Here is a 10544-nt window from a genome sequence, read left to right as displayed (position 1 = left end):
GGGGGGGGGGGTACATACGTGGAGGGTCTTTGGCTCCATCCGAGAGGGGCGTAAAGGCAGGGTTAGGAGCGGTGGTCCATGGGTACATTCATCTTCATCTCGTTCTCCAGGATCTGGACCAGCTGCTGCATGGAGGGCAGGTGACCCGACTCCAGCTTGGACCACACTGGCACATCTGCCCAGGGAGGTACAAACACATCAACTCTCAACACTCCTCTGTGTGGTATTTTACAATGACGTCTGTGCATGGTCCGTAAAGGATTTGTGCATACTTACGCAAAGGCAAAGTGAGCCTTACCGTTTAATGTGATTTCAAAAGCTCCTGTTGACATACACTGGTTTTCAATCATGTTGCTGAAAAAGAATACCATCATGCAGGCATAAATCTGAAAGAGACAGAAAGAAAAATTCAATATCACCATCAATCAATTACGAGCAAAAGTTGAACTTCAAGTTAGAATATTTAATTGGTCAATATGCACATCAGTTCTGCCAAGGACAAGGTTGCAAAATCCCATAGCCCTTCTGTCTGTGTACCCAGCCCAGGGAAACACACCAACATGTTATAGCAGAGGAACAGAGAGGAATGCTGCCGTATTAATGCTTACATAACAAGTCAATTTTTATTGGCCCACAGTGTGTTCAGGATATACAAGGAGGGAATTTGAATATTGTGTGCCCTCTACTTCAGCACAATGGACCTATGTTACCTTGGAGATCCAGGTTGACAATACACACAAACAAAGACTGCATCATCTCCTCACTCTCCCAAATGAGTCATTATTAATGACATCCCATGGGTAAGGTCTGTGTCTCTTGAGGTACTGACGATTCTTGTCAACATCTACCCTTTAATTTCCATTAAAGCAGGTATGCCTGTGATGCTAACACCAAGTGTTATGTCAAATTTTAAACATAAGAGAGAGTCTCACCTTATTCTCCTGACCCCAGACCCAGATGCCTGGGGCTTGCATACCGCAGAGGGCGAAGGGGTCCTTGCCGATAATGATCAGTCCGATCAGTGCCAGCTTGAACATGGACAGGAAGGAAGCAACGTGGCTGAGGACAGCAAACAAGAGAATAACGTCAACTTCCAGAGAGACGGTAGAGCATACGCACGTCAAGGGTTCTACCCAAAGAATGTATGAGGGGCGCTGCGTCACCTTGTGGACAGGCTGCACCACTATCATTTATTTGATACACGTACATATTTATCGTTTACTTTATCTGTTATCATACAAGACCATTTTTTGCTTTAGATTGCAAGGCAATGGCAGTTACAAGTGTCCAAAAAAGCAAAAACCTCTGAGTTGAAAGGAGGGCAACTTGTTGGTAACAACCACAGGGGAGAATACATTGCAACACGTGTCAAGTGTTTACACAGTATGGTGGCACACAGTGTAATTTACCGGTAGAGGGGTAGAGGAAGGTAGTTCTCCCCCTCAATGCGGATGTCTGGGTAACGCTGGTACAAGACCTGCATGTACTCCTCAAACACCCGCTTGTACCCTCAGGAGATGCTGGGTGAGAGAAGAAAAGAGAGATAGACAAACAGGGCCAGAGAAGAACAGGCAGTGACACACGCTGGGGAAAAAAACTTTAGAGGCAAGGCTATATACACTTGGCCACAGCCAAACAACCCTAAACATCAAAGAGTCCAAGGTTATCTTTGATCCCTTGTTGTGACTTCCATGCTGCCTGCAAAGCATGAGGTGACCTTCCATTGCTGTATGGCACACGGTTCATCTACTGTCCAAATGCATTATTAAAATACTTAAAAAGGCATTTCACATTCCAAACACATCCCTTGGTCTGAGTTAATCCCATTCTCTTGACAAGGTAGATATTAATCCAACCGGTAGTGACCACATGGGGACGCAAATCGCAAAATTAGCTATTTGACAACTAGAATAGTATGTCGTTGTTTTTCAACCTCGCAACTACATATTCATTAACAACAGACAAAACACGGTTGTAATTTAGTTACAAAGACATGTGGATGTTGCTCGCTAACCAAAATACGGTGTTACATGGATACTGTAAGGATTATTTGACTGCACCCACCCAATTTCCTGAGCAGAATTAGCTAACAGGATTTAACTAGCTGTGCACAGCTAACGTAATACGGGCAAGTAGCTGATGCTAGCTGAACAACAAAACAAGATGTCTACTCAAAGTGTATCGTTGTCCTCGCTTAACTTACCAGATTTGGAATTTAAGAAGTGGCCCTGTTGCAAACTGCATCTTCATTTTCTTAAGGCCGCTGTTATCAGCCGACGCAGCACAGTACAGGGAGAGAACTAGAAACAGGAGCGAAAAGGGTAGCCACCTCTTCGCCATTTCTCCTTCGATTTGTCCACCTGTGTGTCGTGAGCAACAATAGTGTAATCGGCGGCTCGCCTTCAGAATAAATGTCCCCAATTGAAACTGATGCAAACGGAGGAAAATAGCGGAATCGTGCAACAATTTGACTAGATAATGCTAAACAAGTTTGTAATGTTGTTATATAAATTCTACAAAATACAATAATTAGTTAACTTGACCAAAAACACTGTTGAAATTGCACTGTATGCAGTGGCGACCCATCATTCAGGGCAGAGGCCAATATGTTTAGCAGATAAAATAAAACAACATTTGTGGTTGCCTGTTTTGCATGTTATTTTGGCATTAATATGTGTCACATATCAGTTTGGAAACAATGTACAAAATTGTATAATTGAGTTAATAAAGCCACAATCAAACATGGTCTCTTTTTTACTTTCTTGAGTAAGGCAGCTCCAAAATGCAGGTGGAGGGGGCAGCAGACAGAAAATACAGAGCGTAAAGTAATCTCTAGCTGCGCCATGATTGGCTCAGTGTTCTGTCACTCATAGGGGCACTACATCACTGCAAAATCTCCAGGGAGAGCTAGAAAGTTCAAGCCCCTTTTGGGTGCTGCCATAGTGCCAATCCAAGGCTCAAGGTCATTGGCCAGAGATTAAATTACGTCAAATCACGTTATATCTACCGTAGTTTTGATTGGACCGATCATGTTAACATCATCTCATAAAAACTATAGCTAGTCAAGCAGTCGTCATAAATCAAGTCGACAATCTACTGGCAAAAAAACGTATCGGTGCTCATCGGCCATTGAGGGGGAGAACTACATTACACAGCGTTGCAAAAGCAATCACTAGCCTGCTATTCAGTGGAGTGGGTGTGTTGGTGTTTCCTTTATTTTGGCAGATACCTGTATGTGCTTGTGATAAAAACGTAATACATTTTTTTTTTAAATAAACGTATAAATCTTCTGTGGTTATATTATGCTCTCTGGTGTATTTTGAACATTGAGAGCGGGCTCCTGTGGTTGGATAAAAAATGTGTATAATAAAAATATTAAAGTTACTTTTTTCCCTTCTTTTTTTCCCCCCTTGGGCCCAGCCCCTGACACACACAATTGACCAGTCACATTTATTTATCATGCACCACCACCTCCCCCCACGTGGGCCCTCTACCTTCTCTTCTATCCGGATCTGAGAATGAGCAGAGCAGCGGCCTGTCTAAACTCATTGAGAGTGGGCTTCTGAGTCCTCCTGTGGTTGGTGGTTGCAGTAAAAAGATATACAGTATACATTCCATTTATTATTACGCTTTTTTTGTCATTTTCTTCTTGTGGTCCCCCCACGGGCCTGGGTCGAGTGGCTTCAGCCCTGGTAGGCCCCTGCATTAAGCCAGCCCTGGGTGCGCTTGAAATGTTGCAAGGGCATAGGCCTATACACTCTTTGAATAAAGAGTTCCAAAAGGGTTCTTCGACTGTCTCCATAAGAGAACCCTTTCTGGTTCCATTTAGAACTCTTGAGTTCCATGTAAAACCATCTGGGCAAAGGTTTCTACATGGAACTCAAAAGGGTTCTACCTGGGACCAAAAAGGGTTCTTCAAAGGGTTCTCCTATGGGGACAGCCGAAAAATCCTTTTAGGTTCTAGATAGCACCTTTTTTCTAAGAGTGTAGGTCTCATATGTAGTTGGCTACAACTGCAATGTTTTTCTTAGGACATTCTATTTACTATTGTATGAATACATGGCTACTAGCAGTGGATATTATATTTATAGATTTGGTGATCTAGTTTGTGTTTTGAGTTTCCACTTTCCCCAATATAGTTGGTGGACATAAAGTTTAACTTAATTCATCTCCATTGAACAAAAAAATCTGGAGTCCTATTTGGACAGTAAAATATAGCAACTGTAGTCTAATTGTCATCCCAACAATCATTGAATTAGGTCGCACATTAAAATATCTTCAATCACACATTTCTGCTTGGACGTGTTAAATGAAACAACTTAATTGTTGAATACCTTGGTAGCATATTTATTATACTTCTTAATAAAGAATGAATTACTTTATAAGATGATTCCTCATGATTTGTGTCAGACCAACTTAAAAGTTACCTGCACCAGTGACATCAGTGGAAAACGTTAGTCTGGAGCACTGTAGTACACTCTTAGAAAGAAATGTATAGGATAACCCTTTTTGGTTCCAGGTAAAAAAGCTTTTGTGTTTTGGGTAGAACCCTTTTGGGTCCCATGTAGAACCCACTGTGGAAAGGGTCCTACCTGATACCCAAAAGGGTTCTACCTGAAACCCAAAAGGGTTCTAGCTCAAATCCCAAAAGGGTTTTCTTCAAAGGGTTCTCCAAAGAACCATTTTAGGTTCTATAGTGCCTTCAGAAAGTATTCACATCCATTGACTTTTTCCACATTTTTTTGTATTACAGACTGAATTTAAAAAGGATTAAATTGAGACTTTGTGTCACTTGCCAACACACAATACCCTGTAATGTCAAAGTGGAATCATGTTTTTCAAAACTTTTGCAAATTAATGAATAAATTAAAAGCGGAAATGACTTAAGTCAATAAGTAGTCAACCCCTTTGTTATGGCAAGCCTAAATAAGTTCAGGAGTAAAAAATGTGCTTAACAAGTTGCATAATAAGTTGCATGGACTTTGTGTGCAATAATAGTTTAGCATGATATTTGAACGACCTCCTCTCTGTACACCACACAAACAATTATCTGTAAGGTCCCTCAGTCGAGCAGCGCATTTCAAACAGATTCAACGGGGAGGTTTTCCAATGTCTCACAAAGAAGGTCACCTATTGGTCGAAAAATTAAAAAAAAACAGACATTGAATATCGCTTTGAGAATAGAAAAGTTAATAACTACACCTTGGATGGTGTATCAATACACCCAGTCACTACAAAGATATAAACTCAGCAACAACAACAAAAAACGTCCTCACTGTCAACTGCGTTTATTTTCAGCAAACTTAACATGTGTAAATATTTGTATGAACATTACAAGATTCAACAACTGAGACATAAAGATAAACTGAACAAGTTCCACAGACATGTGACTAACAGACATGGAATAATGTCTCCCTGAACAAAGGGGGGGTCAAATCAAAAGTAACAGTCAGTATTTGGTTTGGCCACCAGCTGCATTAAGTACTGCAGTGGATCTCCTCCTCATGGACGGCACCAGATGTGCCAGTTCTTGCTGTGAGATGTTACCCTGCTGCCCATGACTGGAACGAATTGCAAAAATCTCTGAAGCTGGAGACTCTCACCCTCACTAGCTTTAAGCACCAGCTGTCAGAGCAGTTTACAGATCACTGCACCTGTACTTAGCCTATCTGTAAACAGCCCATCTACCTCATTCCCATACTGGTATTTATTTATTTATTTTGCTCCTTTGCACCCCAGTATCTCTACCTGCACATTCATCTTCTGCCGATCTACCATTCCAGTGTTTAATTGCTATATTGTAATTACTTCGCCACCATGGCCTATTTATTTCCTTAACTTACCTCATTTGCACTCACTGTATATATACTTTTTGTTTTCTTTTGTTCTACTGTATTATTGACTGTATGTTTTGTTTATTCCATGTGTAACTCTATGTTGTTGTATGTGTCGAATTGCTACGCTTTATCTTGGCCAGGTCGCAGTTGCAAATGAGAACTTGTTCTCAACTAGCCTATCTGGTTAAATAAAGGTGAAATAAAAAAATAACATTTAAATAAAAAAATACTGTTGTGACACACCACCCAAGACCATGATGAACCCTCCACCTCCAAATTGATCCCGCTCCAGAGTACAGGCGTCGGTGTAACGCTCATTCCTTCAACAATAAACGTGAATCCGACCATCACTTCTGGTGAGACAAAACCGTAACTCGTCAGTGAAGAGCACTTTTTGCCAGTCCTGTCTGGTCTAGCGACAGTGGGTTTGTGGCCATAGGCGACGTTGTTGCCGGTGATGTATGGTGAGGACCTGCCTTATAACAAGCCTACAAGCCCTCAGTCCAGCCTCTCTCAGCCTATTGTGGACAGTCTGAGCACTGATGTTGGGATTTTGCGTTCCTGGTGTAACTCGGGCAGTTGTTGTTGTTGCCATCCTGTACCTGTTCTGCAGGTGTGATGTTTGGATGTACTGATCCTGCGCAGGTGTTGTTACACATGGTCTGCCACTGTGAGAACGATCAGCTGTCCATCCTGTCTCCCTGTAGTGCTGTCTTAGGCGTCTCACAGTATGGACATTGCAATTTATTGCCCTGGCCACATCTGTAGTCCTCATGCCTCCTTGCAGCATGCCTAAGGCACGTTCACGCAGATGAGCAGGGACCCTGGGCATCTTTCTTTTGGTGTTTTTCAGAGTCAGTAGAAAGGCCTCTTTAGTGTCCTAAGTTTTCATAAGTGTGACCTTAATTGTCTACCGTCTGTAAGCTTTTAGTGTCTTAACGACCGTTGCACAGGTGCATGTTCATGAATTGTTCATAGGTCATTGAATAAGCATAGGAAACAGTGTTTAAACCCTTTACAATGAAGATCTGTGAAGTTACTTGGATTTTTACAAATTATCTTTGAAAGACAGGGTCCTGAAAAGGGGACATTACTTTTTTTGCTGAGTTTAGCCGTCTACTACCACGTCGGTGCTCAACGTTGCCAGTTTACTAACCACCAGTTCTGGCAACCCATAATTACGCACACCTGCGCCTCATCATTAGGCACACCTGGACTTCATCACTTCCCTGATTACTTCCCCTTTATTTAGCCCTCTGTGTTCATCAGTCCATATATATTTTTAATTATCTCACACATTTACTTTGCTTCCCATGTTTGTATCTGTTCTGTATTAAACTCACCTCCTGCACATGCTTTCCAGCGTATAAGTAACAGCATCCTTCCTAACTCAGTTGCTGGAGTGTAAACCACTTAAGGATTTCACTATGAGGCCAATGGTGACTTAGAAACGGTTATAGAGTTCAATGGCCGTGACAGGAGAAAACTGAGGATGGATCAACAACCTTGTAGTTACTCCACAATACTAACCTAATTGACAGAGTGAAAAGTAGGAAGCCTGTAGGGGAAGAAAATATTCCAAAACATGCATTTTACTCCTGAATTTATTTGGGCTTGCCAAAAAAAAAGGGTTTGAGTACTTATTGACTCAAGACATCTCAGCTTAAAATGTTTAAAGTTGTTAAAAATTCTAAAAACATAATTCCACTTTGACATTATGGGGTATTGTGTGTAGGCCAGTGACACAATCTCAATTGAATCCATTTTAAATTCAGGCTGTAACAACAAAATGTGGACAAAGTCAAGGGGTGTGAATACCTCCTGAAGGCACAACAGGGAGGCAAACAACAAGGCTGGAGCAGAGGAATAGTAATATTGGTGAGTTGTATCTCCAGTGGGGTTTTTACATATTGTTTTAAACATGGGGTTTTTACATATTGTTTTAAACATGAGCTAGTTAAAAAAAAAGGACCATGTCTTGCCAGTCACTGGTACAGAAATGGTGGAGAAATGCTGCACTGACCTGTCAATGTTATGTCAGCACTATTTGTCTAAGTAGGGTGTGTAGGGTGGTAGTCTTAAAAAAAAAATTCATTTTTGAATTATTATTTTATAATAATTGTAATTACTTTCACCTGACACCTTACAGTACCTAAATGGTGCTCACATAACTTTCATTAGCTGGCTAGGATTAGCATGCTAGCTAATTACAGTGACAGCTGTCAGTGAGTGCCCTATTTGTTATTTCTCTGCTACATGTGGAAATCACCACAACGTTCCCACCCCGAAAGACCGAATATGTATTAGCAACCAGCGTCAGTCTTCAAGGTGGAACCTAAACAAGAATTTCCGCTCTAGGACAGGAATTATTACAGGAATTACTGGAAATAGGTGCGGCAACTAGCATTCAGTAGTAGAGGAACATTTACCTGTACAATTTACTTATTATAATTTTATCTCTACGATTATAAAATCTCACTGGACAAAACCAAGTGACTAATAATCTACAATCAGTCACCATCAACCCCATTTGTCTGCTTTGACTGTCTGTGGATTGAATATACGGTGCATTTGGAAAGTATTCAGACCCCTTGACTTTTTCCACATTGACTTTACAGCCAGATTCTACATTTTTTTTTTTTTTAAATGCCCCCCATCAATCTGCACACAATACCCCATAATGACAAAGTGAAAACAGGTTTTTTAGAAATTCCTTATTTAAGTATTCAGAACCTTCGCTATGAGACTCGAAATTGAGCTCAGGTGTATCCTGTTTCCATTGATCATTTTTGAGATGTTTCTACAATTTGGAGTCCATCTGTTGTAAATTCAACTGATTGGACATGATTTGGAAAGGCACACACCTGTCTATATAAGGTCCCACAGTTGACAGTGAATGTTAGAGCATAAACCAAGCCATGAGATCAGAGGATCTGTAGTTTTAGCTCTGAGACAGGATTGTGTCAAGGCACAGATCTGAGGAAGCGTACAAAACATTTCTGCAGCATTGAAGGTCCCCAAGAACACAGTGGCCTCCATCATTCTTAAATGGAAGAAGTTTGGAACCACCAAGACTCTTCCTAGAGCTTACCACCTGGCCAAACTGAGCAATCGGGGGAGAAGGGCCTTGGTCAGGGAGCTGACCAAAAACCTGATTGTAACGTTTTTCTTCTGTCGAAGGAGAGGCGGACCAAAACGCAGCGTGGTTATTATTCATGGTTCTTTAATAAAGAAACTATACATGAATAGACTAACAAAACCAAGAAATGTGAAAAACCAAAACAGCCCTATCTGGTGCAAACACAGAGACAGGAACAATCACCCACAAACCCTAACACCAAACAGGCTACCTAAATATGGTTCCCAATCAGAGACAATGACTAACACCTGCCTCTGATTGAGAACCATATCAGGCCAAACACAGAAACAGACAAACTAGACACACAACATAGAATGCCCACTCAGATCACACCCTGACCAAACAAAACATAGAAACATACAAAGCAAACTATGGTCAGGGTGTGACACTGATGGTCTCTCTGACAGAGCTCCAGAGTTCCTTTGTGGAGATGGGAGAACCGTCCAGAAGGACAACAATCTCTGAAGCACTCCACCAATCAGGCCTTTACTGTAGAGTGGCCAGACGCCAGCCATTACTCAGTAAAAGGTACATGACAGCCCGCTTGGCACCTAAAGGACTCGCAGACCATGAGAAACAAGATTGAACTCTGAATGCCAAGCGTCATGTCTGGAGGAAACCTGGCACCGTCCCTACGGTGAAGCATGATGTGGGGATGTTTTTCAGCAGCAGGGAATGGAATACCAGTCAGGATCGAGTGACAGATGAACGGAGCAAAGGACAGAGAGATCCTTGATGAAAACCTGCTCCAGAGTACTCAGGACCTCAGACTAAGGCAAAGGTTCACCTTCCAACAGAACAATGACCCTAAGCACACAGCCAAGACGATGCAGGACTGGCTTCGGGACAAGTCTCTGAATGTCCTTGAGTGGCCCAGCCAGAGCCCTGACTTGAACACGATTGAGCATCTCTGGATTGACCTGAAAATAGCTGTGCAGTGACGCTCCCCATCCAACCTGACAGAGTGTGAGAGAATCTGCAGAGAAGAATGGGAGAAAATCCCCAAATACAGGTGTGCCAAGCTTGTAGTTTCATACCCAAGAAGACTCGAGGCTGTAATCACTGCCAAAGGTGCTTCAACAAAGTACTGAGTAAAGCTTCTGAATACTTATGTAAATGAGGTATTTCAGTTTTTGCTTATTCGTTATGGGATATTGTGTGTAGATTGATGGGGTAAAAAACCATTTTAGAATAAGGCTGTAATTGATCAAAATATGAAAAAAGTCAAGGGGTCTGAATACTTTCCGAATGCACTGTATCCTGAACAAAATATAAACGCAACATGCAACAATTTCAACAAAGCCGGTTGTGGATGTCCTGGGCTTGCGTAGTTACAAGTGGTCTGCGGTTGTGAGGCCGGTTGTACGTACTGCCAAATTCTCTAAAACGACGTTGGAGGCGGCTTATGGTAGAGAAATTAACATTCAATCCTCTGGCAACAGCCTTGGTTTCTCAAATGATTGCCTCGCCTGGTTCACCAACTACTTCTCTGATAGATTTCAGCGTGTCAAATTGGAGGGCCTCTTGTCCGGGCCTCTGGCAGTCTCTATGGGTGTGCCTTAGGGTGC

The 10544-nt window shown here is 41.9% G+C and overlaps 1 pseudogene; it reads right to left on the bottom strand.

Moving 5' to 3' along the window:
• Positions 1-2360, bottom strand: LOC115114265 (thioredoxin reductase-like selenoprotein T1a; annotated as a pseudogene).
• Positions 2361-10544: the final 8184 nt, after the last annotated feature.

Source organism: Oncorhynchus nerka, linkage group LG9b, assembly GCF_034236695.1.
Source record: "Oncorhynchus nerka isolate Pitt River linkage group LG9b, Oner_Uvic_2.0, whole genome shotgun sequence".
Taxonomy (NCBI): Eukaryota; Metazoa; Chordata; class Actinopteri; order Salmoniformes; family Salmonidae; genus Oncorhynchus; species Oncorhynchus nerka.
Note: the sequence above shows the minus strand (reverse complement) of the source record. Positions and strands in the feature narration are given on the sequence as shown.